Here is a 22,500-nt window from a genome sequence, read left to right on the forward strand (position 1 = left end):
AGTAGTAGGAGTGGTAGTTGCAGTTGTAGTAGTAGTAGTGGTGATAGTGGTAGTAGTGGTGGTAGTGGTAGTAGTAGTAGGAATGGTATTAGTGGTGGTAATAGTAGTTGGAGTAATAAAGGCCTATGTACCATAGTGTAGTAGTTGTAGTTTTAGTTGAATTAAAGGCCTATGTACCATAGTGTAGTAGTAGTAGTTTTAGTTGAATTAAAGGCCTATGTACTAGCCCACATCAAGCTTTTTGAATTATAAACACTTTATTGAAACTATCAGGTCAGGTGACAACAAAACATCAACCAGTTAGCATTTAATAACAGTCGCTAAACTTGCTCATCCTAATATCATGGGTTCAGAAGACTCCTAATGGACTCCTAATGGACTCCTAATGGGATGCTCACTTCTGCTGCTGACATGTTCAATATCTACTCTGTGGATTACATAGGTTTGTTTATCTCCTAATTCATTCTCCAAATCTTAATATTGAATTAAATCTATCTCCTACTGATCACCATAGAGTGTATTGGCCAGCTGATAATGATAACAATAGTGCTACACACCATGCAAATTATACAACCTCTCTCCGGCTCGTTACAAATGACACCCTATTCCCTAAGTGACACCCTATTCCATAAGTGACACCCTATTCCCTAATTGACACCCTATTCCCTAAATGACACCCTATTCCCTAAGTGACACCCTATTCCCTAAGTGACACCCTATTCCCTAAGTGACACCCTATTCCCTAAATTACACCCTATTCCCTAATTGACACCATATTCCCTAAATGACACCCTATTCCCTAATTGACACCATATTCCCTAATTGACACCCTATTCCCTAATTGACACCCTATTCCCTAATTGACACCATATTCCCTAATTGACACCCTATTCCCTAAATGACACCCTATTCCCTAATTGACACCCTATTCCCTAAGTGACACGCTATTCCCTAATTGACACCATATTCCCTAAATGACACCCTATTCCCTAAATGACACCCTATTCCCTAATTGACACCATATTCCCTAAATGACACCCTATTCCCTAATTGACACCATATTCCCTAAATGACACCCTATTCCCTAAATGACACCCTATTCCCTAAGTGACACCCTATTCCCTAATTGACACCATATTCCCTAAGTGACACCCTATTCCCTAATTGACACCCTATTCCCTAAATGACACCCTATTCCCTAAGTGACACCCTATTCCCTAAATGACACCCTATTCCCTAATTGACACCATATTCCCTAAATGACACCCTATTCCCTAATTGACACCATATTCCCTAAATGACACCCTATTCCCTAAATGACACCCTATTCCCTAAGTGACACCCTATTCCCTAATTGACACCATATTCCCTAAGTGACACCCTATTCCCTAATTGACACCCTATTCCCTAAATGACACCCTATTCCCTAAATGACACCCTATTCCCTAAATGACACCCTATTCCCCAATTGACACCCTATTCCCTAAATGACACCCCGTTCCCCAAATGGCACCCTATTCCCTAAATGACACCATATTCCCTAAATGACACCCTATTCCCTAAATGACACCCTATTCCCTAAATGACACCCTATTCCCTAATTGACACCATATTCCCTAAATGACACCCTAATTCCCTAAATGACACCCTATTCCCTAAATGACACCCTATTCCCTAAATGACACCCTATTCCCTAAATGACACCCTATTCCCTAAATGACACCCTATTCCCTAAATGACACCCTATTCCCTAAATGACACCCTATTCCCTAAATGACACCCTATTCCCTAAATGACACCCTATTCCCTAAATGACACCCTATTCCCTAAATGACACCCTATTCCCTAAATGACACCATATTCCCTAAATGACACCCTATTCCCTAAATGACACCCTATTCCCTATAAACAGAGTCCTTTGGGCCCTGTATAATGGTATTGTATGGTTTATTGAACACCAACTGGGACGCAGATCTCCTCTCGTTGTCCTCGGACCTCTCTGATGTTGCAGTGTGATGATGATATGGAAATATGAGTGTGTGTGTGTGTGTGTGTGTGTGTGTGTGTGTGTGTGTGTGTGTGTGTGTGTGTATGTGCGTGTGTGTGTGTGCGTGTGTGTGTGAGATATGGCTATACAATACTCTGATCCTTATTGAGATCTTTACTGTCATCTGAGACTCTGTGGTCCATTATACGTCTCCGGAGGAGAGTCACAGTTTAATTGAGCTGAACAACCGAACACAGGCTGTGAAGCTCGCTGTGGTCATGCTGGAAGGAAGCTGATACTCTCTCACATTCTTTATTTCTCTCTCTCTCTCTCTCTCTCTCTCTCTCTCTCTCTCTCTCTCTCTCTCTCTCACTCTCTTTCTTTCACCAACTCTGTCTCTCTCTTTCCCCCTCTCTTCCTTATTTTTCTCTCTCTCTCTCTCTCTCTCTCTCTCTCTCGCTCTCTCTCTCTCTCTCTCTCTCTTTGTTTCTCTCTCCCCCTCTCTCTCTCTCTCTCTCTCTCTCTCTCTCTCTCTCTCTCTCTCTGCTCTCTCACTCTCTCTCCCTCCCTCTCTCTCTCTAACTCCCTCTCCCTTTAGGCATTAACTCTGAATTTTCAAGATTGGGGTTAAAGGGATATTTCCCAAGAGTCTCTCTGTCCAGTATGAAGGAAATTAGAGGTAGTTTTGCACGACTACTGGCCAAATCTACTAGCATCCAAATTCATAAGGTTAGGCATTAACACCAATGGTTAAGGTGAAGGTTAAGGTTTGGAAAGGCTTAAAACAAAAATGTCAAATTAAAATTATATTACTAGATTTGAACTTGCAACCTTTGTAATTAGAGGCAGATGCTTACGCTGATCCACCATCCCCATCCACAAGAATGTAGCAAAACCCCAAAACCTACTTGAAGGTAACAACGTTCCCCGTTGCCCCCTAGTGGCCGATTTCCACTTAATCTCCAGACGTCGAACACTGATTTGTATCATGTGTGACCTGTCTATGGGCCTTGTTCAAAAGTAGTGCACTATATATAGGGAATATGGTGCTATTGGCCATAGGGCTCTGGTTAAAAGTAGTGCACTATATAGGGAATAGGGTGCTATTGGCCATAGGGCTCTGGTTAAAAGTAGTGCACTATATATAGGGAATAGGGTGCTATTGGCCATAGGGCTATGGTTAAAAGTAGTGCACTATATAGGGAATAGGGTGCTATTGGCCATAGGGCTCTGGTTAAAAGTAGTGCACTATATAGGGAATAGGGTGCTATTGGCCATAGGGCTCTGTTTAAAAGTAGTGCACTATATAGGGAATAGGGTGCTATTGGCCATAGGGCTCTGATTAAAAGTAGTGCACTATATAGGGAATAGGGTGCCATTAGAGACTTATCCAGTAGTGTTTCCTTACAGCAGCCCCATCTCTCCAGGGAAGTGCTCTGATTGGTTGTTTGTATACAACAGCAACAATATTATTATATTAATTTCTAACTGGACACTTTCTCTGGGTCGATGATTATTGAACCGGAGGAATCTGATGTCGGAGTCATCAAAACAACAAGAACAACAAATAGTGAAGGGTTAAGCTTCTAATATAGAAATGAGTCTCGAGTTCTGTTTATGCTTATAGATCAGTGACTGTTAGGGATTTATTTCAAATGGAGGAACAGAGGAATGTCATGTGGTTGTGTGAGATCCGTGATTGATTGTTGTTTGTGTCGGTCTGGATATTGTCGACCTAATGACGGAAGGAAAATTAATTACACCAACCACCATAAACTGATGAACATCTGAATGCTCACTAAAGAGCTGGGAGAGACTGCTAATTTCTACTTGGTGTCATAATATTTAGGACAAGCCACATATCCTTCAATATAATTAAATGGTTGTTGTTACACCCTGATCTGTTTCACCTGTCTTTGTGATTGTCTCCACCCCCCTCCAGGTGTCGTCCATCTTCCCCATTATCCCCTGTGTATTTATACCTGTGTTCTCTGTTTGTCTGTTCATTTTGTTTGTGAAACCTACCAGCGTTTGTTCCCCTGCTCCTGCCTGTTTCTTGCTCCTGTTTTCTAGTCCTCGGTTTTGACCGTTCTGTCTGCCCTGAGCCTGATACTGCCTGCCGTTCTGTACCTTTCTTACCGCACCTCACTGGATTATTGACCCTGCCTGCTACTTCCTGCCTCTGGCCCCTTTACACCCTCACTGGATTACTGACCCTGTCTGCTACTTCCTGCCTCTGGCCCCTTTACACCCTCACTGGATTATTGACCCTGCCTGCTACTTCCTGCCTCTGGCCCCTTTACACCCTCACTGGATTATTGACCCTGCCTGCTACTTCCTGCCTCTGGCCCCTTTACACCCTCACTGGATTATTGACCCTGCCTGCCCTGACCTGTTGTTTGCCTGCCCCTGTTGTTGTAATAAAATGTTGTTACTTCGACGCAGTCTGCATGTGCGTCTTACCTAAATGCGATAGTATAAACTGGCCATGACTGACCCAGCAGACTGCATGCGCGTCTTACCTAAACGTGATAGTATAAACTGGCCATGACTGACCCAGCAGACTGCATGTGTGTCTTACCTAAACGCAATAGTATAAACTCGGACCAGCTTCCTCCCAAGGAGCCACCATTGGAAGGCACAAGGACTTGCTTCACAGTCTAACGGAAGGGTTCCAGACCTTGGCCAAATGCGTTGAACTCTTTGCTGTAGCAATTCAGCGGCTTGTCTGTCAGGCAGCCTACCACAACGGTAACTTCCCAGTCCCTCAGTAACTTGGCTATTAGTCCAGTGTCCTGAGAACCCTGTTTACCTCCTCCGGAGTGCTACGATGGAGATTACAATGGAGATTCCGGAACCTGCCGGGTTTTCCTCTCCCATTTTCAAGCTGCAGCCTTCTTCGTTCCCCTCGGACTGCTCGAGGATAGCGTACATCATTACGCTGATGTCCGCGAGGGCACTCGCCTGGGCCATGGTGGTGTGAGGGAAACAATCCGACATCTGCCTCAGTCTGGAGGAGTTTGTGGAGGAAGTTCGGAAGGTGTTTGATTCTCCGTTGGCCAGAAGAGAGGCTGCTCCTGTAGTGTGGCAGACTACACAATGGATTTCTGCACGTTGGCAGCTGAGAGTGCTTGGAACCTGGAAGAGCTGTTCGACACAGTCCAACACGGAGTATTGGAGGAAGTTAAGGACGAGCTTGCACCCCGGGAACTACTAATGGATCTCGACTTCCCCATCGCCTTGACCATTCGGATTGATGGACGACTACAGGAATGATGGAAGGAGAGGAGGGTCGATTCCTTTTCCGAGAACCCGAGGCTACCCGAGTTCCCACGAGAGCCTCCGAAGACTGACGATTCACCTATTCTCGAGCCCATACAACTAGGCAGAGCTAGGCTGTTTCCAGCTGAACGGCTATACAGGCTTCACACTAAGAGTTGCCTGTATTGCGGGACTACTGGTCATTTTGTCTCCACCTGTCTACTAAAAGACCAGGCTGACCGGTAGCAGCGAGTTTTCCGTATGGTGGGCCATACGGAGAACTTTTCCTTTCCCCTTACTCGCATTCCATTTCATGACATGTTGCTGTGGGGGAACCAGTCAAAATCTCTCTGGGTATTCATAAACTCTGGGGAAGATGAGAGCTTTATTTTGTCTGGAAGCAAGACGTTGGTGTCCGTGACGTGGGTGGCAAACGAGACGTAACGACTGGAGTGCTCACAGGCACTAGACAAAAACACGATCCCACAAACTAAGTTGGGAAAAAAAGGCTGTCTAAGCATGATCCCCAATCAGAGACAACGATAGACAGCTGCCTGTGATTGGAAACCATACTGGGCCAACAAAGAAAGATAAAAACTAGAATGCCCACCCAAATCACACCCCGACCTAACCAAATAGAGAAATAACTAGGCTCTCTAATGTCAGGGCGTGTGTCAGTCGATACAACATCTTTAATGTCCTTATAAACTCACCCACCGAATCAGAGTATAAATCGATGTAATTCTCTGAGGCTGCCAGGAACATTATCCTGTCCGCGTGATCAAAACAATCTTGAAAGTGCGGATTCCGATTGGTCAGACCAGCGTTGAATGGTTCTAGTCACGTGTACATCTTGTTTGAGTTTCTGCTATTTAGGACAAAAGCCTAAAGTCTTCAAGAGAACTGAGTATGATAACATTAAAGCTGTCCGTGAATGCATCGTGCTGCCACCACTCAATGCAATAAAACACTATCCCTAACTTGATTTAATAAACATTATCTCGCCTCAACAGAGCACACATTATTCTGCCTCATTTCAACGCACACAAGTGATACCTCCGGGAGACAACAGTCTCTAGTGAATGAACACATTATCCTGCTTCAACTAAACACAACACAACATTACATTATCTTCCCACGACTCAATACAGGCAACACCTCTGGGAGCCAACAGCTGTTTATACACCGTGGTAACGGCACCATGGCAACGACAGTCACGGTGGCAGCCAACGTAGCATTCTGAATCAGCTCCACTCAGCCCCTCAGATATCAGTCTAAGAGGGATTCATAAACACTGATTAGCATGGGCTACGTCCCAAATGTAACCCTATTCCCTATAGACACAACAGCGCAGTACTGTCTAGCAACACAATAACAATACACACAGAATTACATAGTGCACTATTTAGGGAAAAGACGGAGGAACAGTAGGTTTATTAACAGTAGGTTTAATTAACAGTAGGTTGTATTAACAGTAGGTTTAATTAGTGAGAGGAACAGTAGTTTTTATGAACAGTAGGTTTTCTTAACAGTAGGTTTGTTAACAGTAACCTTCTGTTAATTAAACCTACTGTTAATTTAACCTACTTTTCGTAGAGCCTACTGATCAGACTATAAGGCTCTATGTTATTTATACTGGTCACACTATAAGGCTCTATGTTCTAATGGTCACACTATAAGGCTCTATGTTCTACTGATCACACTATAAGGCTCTATGTTATACTGATCACACTATAAGGCTCTATGTTATTTATACTGGTCACACTATAAGGCTCTATGTTCTCCTGATCACACTATAAGGCTCTATGTTCTACTGATCACACTATAAGGCTCTATGTTCTACTGATCACACTATAAGGCTCTAGGTTATATTGATCACACTATAAGGCTCTACGTTATGTTGATCACACTATACGTTTTTGCGTTTGTACAGTAGATACGGTTGTCCTTGTTCAATAGAGCCATTTAACTTCTTTCAGCGATGCTCCTTATGGCAGATTCAATACTAAATATACAAGCAGACAGTCCAGTCTGTCACGTCCTGACCTTTTTATGTCTCTATTTTAGTTTGGTCAGGGCGTGAGTTGGGGTGGGCATTCTATGTTTTTGTTCTATGTTTTGTATTTCTGTGTTTGGCCTGGTATGGTTCCCAATCAGAGGCAGCTGTCTATCGTTGTCTCTGATTGAGAACCATTCTTAGGTAGCCTTTTCCCACCTGTGTTTGTGGGTAGTTGCTTTCTGTTTTTGTGTCTGCACCAGACAGAACTGTTTCAGACGTTGTCTTTATTGTTTTGCTATTCAGTGTTCAGTTTGAATAAAAAAGATGAACACGAACCACGCTGCACCTTGGTCCTCACCTTCGTCAACCCACGACAGCCGTTACACAGTCTCTGAAAAACTTGTGTGGGGGCGGTGCTTCATGCTCGGGCCCCTCCCCCAAGGCGGGATTTTTGAAAAGGAGGTGGACACTAACAACAATCCTTTGGGCATAACTGTGTCATGACCCTCCTGTGAGGATCCAAAGATCAGGTTTACAATGGATCTGACTTCCACCAGACCACTCTCACCAGCAGAGGGGAGGAGGGATTGATGTGGGGTTTTTATGACACCTCACACCCGGTTGTAAATATAATGCATCAGAGGACTCTTAAGGTCTTCAAGAGTGGTAATTAGATTCTCTTTGTTTCAGAGATGTTTTGCTGCCCAAAAACTCTAAAGTCCAAAAGTGAACACTGGGTCAACATTTTTTAACACCCGAACGTGGGGAATGATGAGAGATGGAATATGGGGAATTAACTCATGTCTATTTGGTGATGTAATGATGTAACTAACAGGTGAAATCAATGAAAAGACAGGGCTACGTTCAACAACACAACGAAACAGCACACAAGGTTGACTAAGAAAATAAATACAGAACCTTACAATAACCTGTAATTTAAAGAGATTTTTATTTGGATTTCATGCAATGGAAATACACAAAATAGTCAAAATTGGTAAAGTGAAATTTAAAAAATAACTTGTTTAAAAAAATAAAAAATAAAAATCAATTAAATGTGAAAGTGGTGTGTGAATATGTATTCACCCCCGTTGTTATGAAGCCCCTAAATAAGATCTGGTGCAACCAATTACCTTCAGAAGTCACATAATTAGTTAAATAAAGTCCACCTGTGTGCAATCTAAGTGTCACACGATCTGTCACATGACCTCACTACATATACACCTGTCCTGAAAGGCCCCAGTGTCTGCAACACCACTAAGCAAGGGGCAACACCAAGCAAGCGGCACCATGAAGACCAAGGAGCTCTCCAAACAGGTCAGAGACAAAGTTGTGGAGAAGTAGAGATCAGGGTTGGGTTGTAAAAAAATATCTGAAACTTTGAACATCCCAAGGAGCACCATAAAATCCATTATTAAAAAGTGGAAAGAATATGGCACCACAACAAACTTGCCAAGAGAGGGCCGCCCACCAAAACACACAGACCAGGCAAGGAGGGCATCAATCAGAGAGGCAACAAAGAGATGAAAGATAACCCTGGCTTAAGGGGAAAAATGTAAATGTCCTGGAATGGCCTGGTCAAAGCCCAGACCTCAATCCAATTGAGAATATGTGGTATGACATAAAGATTGCTGTACACCAGCAGAACCCATCCAGCTTGAAGGAGCCGGAGAAGTTTGCCTTGAAGAATGGGAGAAAATCCCAGTGGCTAGACATGCCAAGCCTTTAGAGACATACCCCAAGAGACTTATAGCTGTAAATGCTGCAAAAGGTTTTTCTACAAACTATTGCCTTTTTTTTGGGGGGGGGGGGGGGGGGGTGAATAGTTATGCTCACTTAAGTTTTCTGTTTTTTTGTTTAATTTCTTCTTTGTTTCACAAGAGAAAATATTTTGCATCTTCAAAGTGATAGGCATGCTGGCCTTGTAGGCAAAGTTGCAAAGAAAAAGCCATATCTCAGACTGGCCAATAAAATGAAAAGATTAAGATGGGCAAAATAACCCAATCACTGGACAGAGGAACTCTGCCTAGAAGGCCAGCATCCCAGAGTCTCCTCTTCACTGTTGACTGTGAGACTGGTGTTTGCGCGTACTATTTAATGAAGCCAGTTGAGGACTTGTGAGACGTCTGTTGCTCAAACCTGACACTCTAACGTACTTGTCCTCTTTCTCAGTTGTGCACCGGGGCCTCCCACTCCTCTTTCTATTCTGGTTAGAGACAGTTTGCACTGTTCTGTGAAGGGAGTAGTACACAGCGTTGTATGAGATCTTCAGTTTCTTGGCAATTCCTTGCATGGAAGAGCCTTCATTTCTCAGAATAAGAATAGACTGACAAGTTTCAGAAGAAAGGTCTTTGTTTCTGGCCATTTTGAGGCAGTAATCAAAACCACAAATGCTGATGTTCCAGATACTCAACTAGTCTAAAGAAGGCCAGTTTTGTTGCTTCTTTAATCAGGACAACAGTTTTCAGCTGTGCTAACATAATTGCAAAATGGTTTTCTAATGATCAATTAGCCTTTTTAAATTATAAACTTGGATTAGCTAACACAACGTGCCATTGGAACACAGGAGTGATGGCTGTTGATAATGGGCCTCTGTATGTTTAAGTAAATATGTAGACATTCCATAAAAAAATCTGCCGTTTCCAGCTACAATAGTCACTTACAACATTAACAATGTCTACACTCAGATACATTTGATGTTATTTTAATGGAAAAAAAAAAAAAGCTTTTCTTTCAAAAACTAGGACATTTCTAAGTGACCCCAAACTTTTGAATGGTAGTATAGACACACATAACATATACAGATACATAAACACAGAAAGGAAACGTAAGATATTTAACCCCGTCTGACACAAAGATGATACATGGAAGATAAGCATATAAACAATCTATATACACACTTGCTATTTACCACATAGAAGCTAAATCGTTTTTATTTAATTTTAGGCAGCCCTTTTTTTTTATTCCAGGCTTTATCCTAATATTCCGCTAACGGAAATACACAATGGACAACAACAAAAAACATTTCAGTTTCTCCTTACCAATCAGCCACATAATGCCAGCTTATATCTGGTGGTCTGTGTCCTCATCACTCAGCCACATAATACCAGGGTATATCTGGTGGTCTGTGTCCTCATCGCTCAGCCACATAATGCCAGGGTATATCTGGTGGTCTGTGTCCTCATCGCTCAGCCACATAATGCCAGGGTATATCTGGTGGTCTGTCCTCATCACTCAGCCACCACATAATGCCAGGGTATATCTGGTGGTCTGTGTCCTCATCGCTCAGCCACATAATGCCAGGTTATATCTGGTGGTCTGTCTCCTCATTGCTCAGCCACATAATACCAGGTTATATCTGGTGGTCTGTGTCCTCATCGCTCAGCCACATAATACCAGGTTATATCTGGTGGTCTGTGTCCTCATCACTCAGCCACATAATGCCAGGGTATATCTGGTGGTCTGTGTCCTCATCGCTCAGCCACATAATGCCAGGTTATATCTGGTGGTCTGTGTCCTCATCACTCAGCCACATAATGCCAGGGTATATCTGGTGGTCTGTGTCCTCATCGCTCAGCCACATAATGCCAGGGTATATCTGGTGGTCTGTGTCCTTATCGCTCAGCCACATAATGCCAGGTTATATCTGGTGGTCTGTGTCCTCATCACTCAGCCACATAATGCCAGGGTATATCTGGTGGTCTGTGTCCTCATCGCTCAGCCACATAATGCCAGGTTATATCTGGTGGTCTGTCTCCTCATTGCTCAGCCACATAATACCAGGTTATATCTGGTGGTCTGTGTCCTCATCGCTCAGCCACATAATGCCAGGTTATATCTGGTGGTCTGTGTCCTCATCACTCAGCCACATAATGCCAGGGTATATCTGGTGGTCTGTGTCCTCATCGCTCAGCCACATAATGCCAGGTTATATCTGGTGGTCTGTCTCCTCATTGCTCAGCCACATAATACCAGGTTATATCTGGTGGTCTGTGTCCTCATCGCTCAGCCACATAATGCCAGGTTATATCTGGTGGTCTGTGTCCTCATCACTCAGCCACATAATGCCAGGGTATATCTGGTGGTCTGTGTCCTCATCACTCAGCCACATAATACAGAAAAGGTTATATCTTCTTTTTACCCTGTTGTCATGATATCCAATTGGTAGTTACAGTCTGCAACTTCCCTACTTACTCGGGAGAGGCGAAAGGTCGAGAGCCACGCGTCCTCCCTGAAACACAACCCAGCCTCACCAATGTGTCGGAGGAAATACAGTCCAGCTGGCGAACAAAGACCGTTTGCAGGCGCCCAGCCCGCCACAAGGAGTCGCTAGAGCACGATGGGATAAGGAAATCCTCGACCCTCCCCCAACCCGGGCGATGCTGGGCCAATTGTGAACAAGATATCACATTTTCAAGAGCCTCCCAAGTGGCAGACCTGTCTAAGGCACTGCATTTCAGTGCTCGAGGTGTCACTACACACCCGGGTTTGATCCCAGTCCGTGTCACAGCCGGCCACGACCGGGAGACCCATGAGGCAGTTCACAATAGGGAAGTTGCAGACTGTAACTACCAATTGGATATCATGACAACAGGGTAAAAAGAAGATATAACATTTTCTGTGTTGTCATATTTGGTTCAGCATATACTAAGGAATTTAAGGAATATACATTACCCTACTATGGAGGAACAACAAAATGGCCGCCACCCTCGCCAGGAGGCGATTAGTTACCTGTCTGAAAATGTGCAATCCCATGTTCAAGTTTCATGCTTTTATGAAATGTGCATCATTTTCACCTACTGACTGGATTTATTTATTTAACCTTTATTTAACTAGGCAAGTCAGTTAAGAACAAATTCTTCAAATTCAAATTCCCTCCACTCTAACCACTAGGCTACCCTGCCGCCCCTCCACTCTAACCACTAGGCTACCCTGCCGCCCCTCCACTCTAACCACTAGGCTACCCTGCCGCCCCTCCACTCTAACCACTAGGCTACCCTGCCTCCCCTCCACTCTAACCACTAGGCTACCCTGCCGCCCCTCCACTCTAACCACTAGGCTACCCTGCCGCCCCTCCACTCTAACCACTAGGCTACCTGCCTCCCCTCCACTCTAACCACTAGGCTACCCTGCCGCCCCTCCACTCTAACCACTAGGCTACCCTGCCGCCCCTCCACTCTAACCACTAGGCTACCCTGCCTCCCCTCCACTCTAACCACTAGGCTACCCTGCCGCCCCTCCACTCTAACCACTAGGCTACCCTGCCTCCCCTCCACTCTAACCACTAGGCTACCTGCCTCCCCTCCACTCTAACCACTAGGCTACCCTGCCTCCCCTCCACTCTAACCACTAGGCTACCTGCCTCCCCTCCACTCTAACCACTAGGATACCCTGCCGCCCCTCCACTCTAACCACTAGGCTACCCTGCCTCCCCTCCACTCTAACCACTAGGCTACCCTGCCGCCCCTCCACTCTAACCACTAGGCTACCCTGCCGCCCCTCCACTCTAACCACTAGGCTACCCTGCCTCTCCTCCACTCTAACCACTAGGCTACCCTGCCGCCCCTCCACTCTAACCACTAGGCTACCCTGCCGCCCCTCCACTCTAACCACTAGGCTACCTGCCTCCCCTCCACTCTAACCACTAGGATACCCTGCCGCCCCTCCACTCTAACCACTAGGCTACCCTGCCGCCCCGGTTATTAATAACCAAAATTACAAAAATCCTAAAAAAAAGGAGTGTTCGTTTTTGTTTTTTAGCATAATCAGGTATAGACCAAGTTGCACGGGCACGTCTCATAGAAGGAGATGGACGTGCACGAGAGGCGCTCCAAGAATGCCAGGCAACGAACCGAAGACGAAAGTAAGTAGGCCGAGGGTTGACACTGGCTATAAATATGACCGTGGATGCATTTCAATAAATGAACAAACTGAAGGAAAATAATAGACTGGTGATACACAAGTAAACTCGATAGCAATATAGGGGACCGTAAACAACGTTATAATTTCTAGAAAAGTCAAGGCATGTTGGTCTAGTAGGTCTATTAAATAAAAAAAAGGACACAAGAGAGAGTAGGACTCTGGTTTACGCTCCTAAAAACAAAGTAGCTCAATAGTCTACACGTTTTTAGTCCACTTTATTAGGGAAACTGTCCCTATGAGGCATTATAATTCATGGAGCTGTTGTCTATCTTAATGACATCCGTGTTATCTCTTAACAAAACAACGGAATGAATTCACCCGATTGACTGAAGCTTCTATTGTTAAAGACAGTCAGCTGAGATGAGGTTTTACTTTCTAGTGTCTCCTTTGATTGTTCTCTCCCACATCCAAACAATAATCACAAGAACAGTGTCTTCAGTATTATACTGGTTGATAAATTGTCTTCAGTATTATTCTGGTTAATTAAGTATATTCAGTAGTATTCTGGTTAATGAAGTATATTCAGTAGTATTCTGGTTAATGAAGTATATTCAGTAGTATTCTGGTTAATGAAGTATATTCAGTAGTATTCTGGTTAATGAAGTATATTCAGTAGTATTCTGGTTAATGAAGTATATTCAGTAGTATTCTGGTTAATAAAGTATATTCAGTATTATACTGGTTAATGAAGTATATTCATTAGTATTCTGGTTAATGAAGTATATTCAGTATTATTCTGGTTAATAAAGTATATTCAGTATTATACTGGTTAATGAAGTATATTCAGTAGTATTCTGGTTAATGAAGTATATTCAGTAGTATTCTGGTTAATAAAGTATATTCAGTATTATACTGGTTAATGAAGTATATTCAGTAGTATTCTGGTTAATGAAGTATATTCAGTAGTATTCTGGTTAATAAAGTATATTCAGTATTATTCTGGTTAATGAAGTATATTCAGTAGTATTCTGGTTAATGAAGTATATTCAGTAGTATTCTGGTTAATGAAGTATATTCAGTAGTATTCTGGTTAATAAAGTATATTCAGTATTATACTGGTTAATGAAGTATATTCATTGACAACTGTGACCTGGCCAAGATAAAGCAAAGCAGTTCGACACAAACAACAACAGAGTTACACATGGAGTAAACAAACATACAGTCAATAACACAACATCAAATCTATGTACAGTGTGTGTAAATGTAGTAAGATTAGGGAGGTAAGGCAATGAATAGGCCATGGTGGCAAGATAGTTACAATTTGTCATTAACACTGGAGTGATATATGTGCAGATGATGATGTTCAAGTAGAGATACTGGGGTGCAAAGGAGTAAAAAAAAAACAGTATGGGGAGGAGGTAGTTGGATGGGCTACTTACAGATGGGCTGTGTACAGGTGCAGTGATCTGTGAGCTGCTTTTACAGCTGGTGCTTAAAGTTATTGAGGGAGATATGAGTCTCCAGCTTCAGTTATTTTTGCAGTCATTGGCAGCAGAGAACTGTAAGGAAAGACCAGTGAAATATACCTGCTGGGGAAAAAAAAAACCTTTTTAAAATCTGACATGTTGGCTGGATTCACAACGAGTGTAGCTTTAATTGAGTAGCTTACATGTTTGATTTAATGAAAGTTAGATTTTTATATCAATTTATTTGAATTTGCTGCGCTGCATTTTCCCTGGCTTTTGGCCAAGTGGGACGCAAGTGTCCCCTATACCATAAGAGCAGTTGGAGGCCACGGAAAGAGAGTTGTATGGCATTGAAGGCCTCCTGGAGGTTAGTTAACACAGTGTCCAAAGAAGGGCCAGAAGTATACTGAATGGTATCTTCTGCTTAGAGGAGGATCAGAGAATCACCAGCAGCAAGAGCGATATCATTGATATATACAGAGAAAAGAGTCGGCCCGAGAAATTGAACCCTGTGGCACCCCCATAGAGACTGCCAGAGGTCCAGACAACAGGCCCTCCGATTTGACACACTGAACTCTGTCTGGGAAGTAGTTGGTGAACCAGGCGAGGCAGTCATTTGAGAAACCAAGGCTGTTGAGTCTGCCGATAAGAATGTGGTGATTGACAGAGTCGAAAGCCCTGGCCAGGTCGATGACTACAGCTGCAAACTATTGTCTCTTATTGATGGAGGTTATGACATCATTTAGGACCTTGAGTGTGGCTGAGGTGCACCCATGACCAGCTCTGAAACCAGATTGCATAGCGGAGAAGGTACGGTGGGATTCAAAATGGTCGATGATCTGTTTGTTAACTTGGCTTTCGAAGACCTTAGAAAGGCAGGATAGGATAGATATAGGTCTGTAGCAGTTTGGGTCTAGAGTGTCTCACCCTTTGAAGAAGGGGATGACCGCGGCAGCTTTCCAATCTTTGAGGAGACGATATGAAAGAGGTTGAACAGGCTGATAATAGGGGTTTCAACAATTTCAACTGATATTTTTAGAAAGAGAGGGTCCAGATTGTCTAGCCCTGCTGATTTGTAGGGGTCCAGATTTTACAGCTCTTTTAGAACATGAGCTAACTTGATTTGGGTGAAGGAGAAATGGGGAGGCTTGAGCAAGTTGCTGTGGGGGGTGCAGGGCTGTTGACCAGGGTATGGGTGGCCAGGTCAACAGCCGTTGAAAAATGCTTATTGAAATTCTCAATTATCGTGGATTTATCGGTGTTTACAGTGTTTTCTAGCCTCAGTGCAGTGGGCAGCTGGGAGGAGGTGCTCATATTCTCCATGGACTTTACAGTGTCCCAGGAGGAGGTGCTCATATTCTCCATGGACTTTACAGTGTCCCAGGAGGAGGTGCTCATATTCTCCATGGACTTTACAGTGTCCCAGGAGGAGGTGCTCATATTCTCCATGGACTTTACAGTGTCCCAGGAGGAGGTGCTCATATTCTCCATGGACTTTACAGTGTCCCAGGAGGAGGTGCTCATATTCTCCATGGACTTTACAGTGTCCCAGGAGGAGGTGCTCATACTCTCCATGGACTTTACAGTGTCCCAGGAGGAGGTACTCATATTCTCCATGGACTTTACAGTGTCCCAGGAGGAGGTGCTCATATTCTCCATGGACTTTACAGTGTCCCAGGAGGAGGTGCTCATATTCTCCATGGACTTTACAGTGTCCCAGGAGGAGGTGCTCTTATTCTCCATGGACTTTACAGTGTCCCAGGAGGAGGTGCTCATATTCTCCATGGACTTTACAGTGTCCCAGGAGGAGGTGCTCATATTCTCCATGGACTTTACAGTGTCCCAGGAGGAGGTGCTCTTATTCTCCATGGACTTTACAGTGTCCCAGGAGGAGGTGCTCATATTCTCCATGGACTTTACAGTGTCCCAGGAGGAGGTGCTCATATTCTCCATGGACTTTACAGTGTCCCAGGAGGAGGTGCTCATATTCTCCATGGACTTTACAGTGTCCCAGGAGGAGGTGCTCATATTCTCCATGGACTTTACAGTGTCCCAGGAGGAGGTGCTCATATTCTCCATGGACTTTACAGTGTCCCAGGAGGAGGTGCTCTTATTCTCCATGGACTTTACAGTGTCCCAGGAGGAGGTGCTCATATTCTCCATGGACTTTACAGTGTCCCAGGAGGAGGTGCTCATATTCTCCATGGACTTTACAGTGTCCCAGGAGGAGGTGCTCTTATTCTCCATGGACTTTACAGTGTCCCAGGAGGAGGTGCTCATATTCTCCATGGACTTTACAGTGTCCCAGGAGGAGGTGCTCATATTCTCCATGGACTTTACAGTGTCCCAGGAGGAGGTGCTCATATTCTCCATGGACTTTACAGTGTCCCAGGAGGAGGTGCTCATATTCTCCATGGACTTTACAGTGTCCCAGGAGGAGGTGCTCATATTCTCCATGGACTTTACAGTGTCCCAGGAGGAGGTGCTCTTATTCTCCATGGACTTTACAGTGTCCCAGGAGGAGGTGCTCATATTCTCCATGGACTTTACAGTGTCCCAGGAGGAGGTGCTCATATTCTCCATGGACTTTACAGTGTCCCAGGAGGAGGTGCTCTTATTCTCCATGGACTTTACAGTGTCCCAGGAGGAGGTGCTCATATTCTCCATGGACTTTACAGTGTCCCAGGAGGAGGTGCTCATATTCTCCATGGACTTTACAGTGTCCCAGGAGGAGGTGCTCATATTCTCCATGGACTTTACAGTGTCCCAGGAGGAGGTGCTCTTACTCCCAGAACTTTTTGGAACTTTTTTCTTTCCTAACTGCCTGTGTATCTTGGTTCCTAACTTCCCTGAAACGTTGCATATCGCGGTGGCTATTCGATGCTAATGCAATACGCCACAGGATGTTTTTGTGCTGGTCAAGGGCAGTCAGGTCTGGAGAGAACCACGGGCTATATCTGTTCCTGGTTCTACATTTTTTAAATGGAGCATGCTTATTTAAGATTGTGAGAAAAACACTTTTTTTTTTTTTGTAACGGAATTCTTGGTCCTCCTCTGATGAGGAGTATGAAATGTGGGACCAATGCGCAGCATGGTATGTGTTCATAATGATTTATTTTACTGAACACTGAAAATACAAAATAACAACGTGAAAATAAACGAAAACCGAAACAGTCCTGTAAGGTACGTAAAACACTAAAACAGAAAATAATCACCCACCAAAACACAGGTGGGAAAAGGCTACCTAAGTATGATTCTCAATCAGAGACAACGAACGGCACATGCCTCTGATTGAGAACCATACCAGGCCAAACACATAACCACAACATAGAAAAAAGAACATAGACTACCCATCCCAACTCACGCCCTGAGCAACCTAAAACAAAGACATAACAAAGGAACTATGGTCAGAACGTGACATTTACGGAATAACCAGGCATCTTCTACTGACGGAATGAGGTCAATATCCTTCCAGGATACCCCGGCCAGATTAATTAGAAAGGCCTGCTCGCTGAAGTGTTTTAGGGAGCGTTTGACAGTGATGAGGGGTGGTCGTTTGACCGCAGGCCCATTATAGATGCAAGCAATGAGGCAGTGATCGCTGAGATCCTGGTTGAAGACAGCAGAGGTGCATTTGGAGGGCAGGTTGATTAGGATGATTTCTATGAGGGTGCCTGTGTTTCCGGATTTGGGGTTGTACCTGGTAGGTTCATTGATCATTTGTGTGAGATTTGTGTGAGATTGAGGGCATCAAGCTTAGATTGTTGGATGGCCGGGGTGTTAAAACCTCTTAGAGCAACCCCCCTACTTTTTTCAATTTCTGCCTGAAGACATACCCAAATCTAACAGCCTGTAGCTCAGGCACAGAACCAAGGATATGCGTATTTTTGGTACCATTTGAAAGGAAACACTCTGAAGTTTGTGTAAATGTGAATCGAATGCAGGAGAATATAACACAATAGATCTGGTTTAGATAATACAATGAAAAAAAACATACGTTTTTATTGTTGTATCACAATCTTTAAAATGAACACGATAAAACAGACATTCAGATAGGATGATGGGGACAATTTCAGTGAAAAACATAAGAGGGCAACAGTACTTGTGTAAAGTTTCAGAATGATAACTTCCAAAATGAGTGTGCTACATGACATTTATCATGACGTCACCCAGGTGTCCCACACAAGTAGCCCAAATGTACCCAAGTGGCCAAATTGGTGAAGTTATACATTGGGAATAACTATATACAAAATACCAAAATGGTATTCTAACACCTCCCCCCTCCCCCCCCAAAATGGAGAAAAAACATGAAAAAAATATATATATTTTACAAAATAACACTTTCAATATTTGGAAGACCCTCAGTCCTCTACACAATATTATGCTGCTGGTGCCAGGTGCCATTGCACATCCATGCCTGCAGAAATACATTTGGGCAGATGAACACCACTTGTAGCAGGAGCTGGATGAACCAGCTTCAGTGGGGGATGGACACCTTGGCACTGGGGGCTCCCATTCGGAGTCAGTGCCACTACTATCACTAATACTACTACCACCACTCATACTACTATTACTACGACAACCACTGCTACCAGTACTACTACTCCCACTACTACAACCATTACTACGACAAACTTCACTGCTACTACTACTACTACTACCATTAACTCCACTCCTACCACTACTACTTCTACAACTACTACTAATACAACTACTTCAACTCCTACTACTCCTACTACCACTACTACCAATACTACCACTACTACTACTGCTACTACTACTACTACTACTATTACTACTACTACCATTACTACCACTGCTACCACTACTACTACTACCACTACCATTGCTACCACTACATCCAGTACAACTACTCCCACTACCACTTCCACTAATACCACAGCTATCAATGCTACTAATGCTACCACTACCATTAATTCCACTACTTCCACTACTACTACTCCTACCAATACTACCATTCCTATTACAACTACTACTACTACTACTACTTCCTCTGCTACCTCTACTACCATTACCACTACTACCACTACTACTACTGCTACTACTACTACTCCCACTGCCACTAATACCACTACTACTACTACCACCACTACTACTACTACTACTACCACTACTATCAATAATACTACTATTACTACGACTACCACTACTACTACTCCTACCACTACTACCACTACCACTACTACTAATGTTACAACTACTACTACTATTACAAACACTAGAATTACCACTACTCCTACTATCACTACTACCACTAATAATACTACTGCTACTACCACTACAACTACAACTACTACTACTACTACTGCTACTGCTACCACTACTACTACTACTATTACTACCAACACTACCACTACTACTACTCCTACTACAATTACAACTACTACTACTACAACTACTTCAACTACTACTATCACTACCACTACTACTACTACAACTACTACCATTACTACCACTACTACTACTACTACTACTACTACTACTACTACTACTACTACTACTACTACTACTACTACCACTACTACTATTATTACTACTACTACTACCACTGCTACCACTACTACTACCACGACTACTACTACCACTACTACTTTTACTACTACACCTATTAATACTACTACCACTGCTACCACTACTACTACCACGACCACCACTACTACTACCACGACCACTACTACTACTACCACTACTACTACTCCTACTACCACTACTACCAATACAACCACGACGACTACTACTACTACTACTACTACTACTACTCCTACTACCACTACTACCAATACTACCATGACTGCTACTACTACTGCTACTACTACTACTTCTACTACTTCCACTGCTACCACAACCACTACAACCACAAATACTACTACTAGTACTACTACTACTACTACTACTACTACTACTACTACTACTATTTCTACTATTACCACTACTACTACTACTACTACTACTACTTCCACTGCTATCACTGCTACCACTACTACCACTACTACCTCTACTACTACTACCACTACAACTACTACTACAACTACTACTACTACCACTACTACTACTACAACTACCACTACTACTACTACTACTACTACTACTACCACTACTACTACCACCACGACCACTACTACTACTACCACTACTACTACCACTACCACCAATACCACTACTACTACTACTACCACCACTACTACTGCCACCACTTATACCACTACTACCACTACCACTACTACTACCACTACTACTACTACTACCACTACTACTACTACTACCACTACTACTACCACTACTACTACTACCACTACTACTACTACTACTACTACTACTACTACTACCGCTACCACTACTACTACTGCCAATACTACTACTACTACTACTACTACTACTACTACTACTACTACCACCACCACTACCACTACTACTACTACCACTACTACTACCACTACTACCAATACCACTACTACTACTACTACTACTACCACTACCACCACTACTACTGCCACCACTGATACCACTACTACCACTACTACTACTACTACTCCCACCACTACTACTGCCACCACTTATACAACTACTACCACTACTACTACTACTACTACCACTACTACTACTACTACTACCACTACTACTACTACTACTACCACTACTACTACTACTACCACTACTACTACTACTACTACTACTACTACTCCCACCACTACTACTGCCACCACTTATACAACTACTACCACTACTACTACTACTACCACTACCACTAGTACTACTACTACTACTGCCACCACTGATACCACTACACTACTTCTGCCACTACTACTACTACCACTACTACTACAACTAACACTACTACTACTACTACTACTGCCAATACTACTACTACCACCACTACTACCAATACTACTACCACTACTACTACTACTACCACTACTACTACTACTACTACTACTACTACTACTACTACTACTACTACTACTATTACTACTGCCACCACTGATACCACTACTACTACTACTACTACTACCAATACTGCTACTACTACTACTACTACTACCACTACCACTACTACTACTACTACCACTACCACTACTACTACTGCCAATACCCACTACTACTACCACCACTACCACTACTACTACTACCACTACTACTACTACTACTACTTCTGCCACCACTGATACCACTACTACTACTACCACTACTACCACTACTACTACTACCACTACTACTACTACAGCCACTGATACCACTACTACTACTGCTGCTACCATCACTAACCTTAAATGTGTAAAATGAGAAAAAAACATTTTGTCACCATATTATGTGTGTCCTATATGCCTGTCTCGTGCCTACCAGAGGAGGGGTTGGGAGGAGCTATAGGAGGATGGGCTCGTTGTAATGTCTGGAATGGATAAAATGGAATTGTAGTAAAGACTTCAGACATAAGGAAACCACAATAGACTCCATTCCATTGATTCCATTCCAGCCATTACAATAATCCAGTCCTCCTATATCTCCTCCCACCAGCCTCCTCTAGTTCATACCTACTGTTAAGACAAAACACACATTTATCTTTTCTCAGATTAATTTTAGCCCTTCTCCTGGATTTAGAATCTTCAGTGAACATGCTCTTTATTCAGGAAGTATAGACTCAACCTGGGTCCGGGAAACTGGTCCATTATGTCGCGACACTGTACATGACCGTCTCAGACATGAGCATGTTACACACATTGGACCAGCATGAACAGACAAGAGAGAAGAGTGCAGTCCAGAGTTATAATGCATCTGAATACAGAGTTACTGTTTAATATCATACTGTTTACTGTTAATGATGACCCATCTATAATTCTCATTTTATGCACATTGTCACGTGAATACTATTTTTATTTTATTTTAAACATGGAAGAAAAGGCAAAATGATG

At 43.3% G+C, this 22,500-nt stretch overlaps 1 pseudogene; it reads right to left on the reverse strand.

Annotated features, from left to right (window-relative positions):
- Window positions 1-4,795: 4,795 nt before the first annotated feature.
- LOC149971515 (uncharacterized) lies at window positions 4,796-21,920 on the reverse strand (annotated as a pseudogene).
- Window positions 21,921-22,500: the final 580 nt, after the last annotated feature.

Source organism: Oncorhynchus mykiss, chromosome 25 (genome assembly GCF_057628025.1).
Source record: "Oncorhynchus mykiss isolate SJ-2025 chromosome 25, ASM5762802v1, whole genome shotgun sequence".
NCBI classification, from domain to species: domain Eukaryota; kingdom Metazoa; phylum Chordata; class Actinopteri; order Salmoniformes; family Salmonidae; genus Oncorhynchus; species Oncorhynchus mykiss.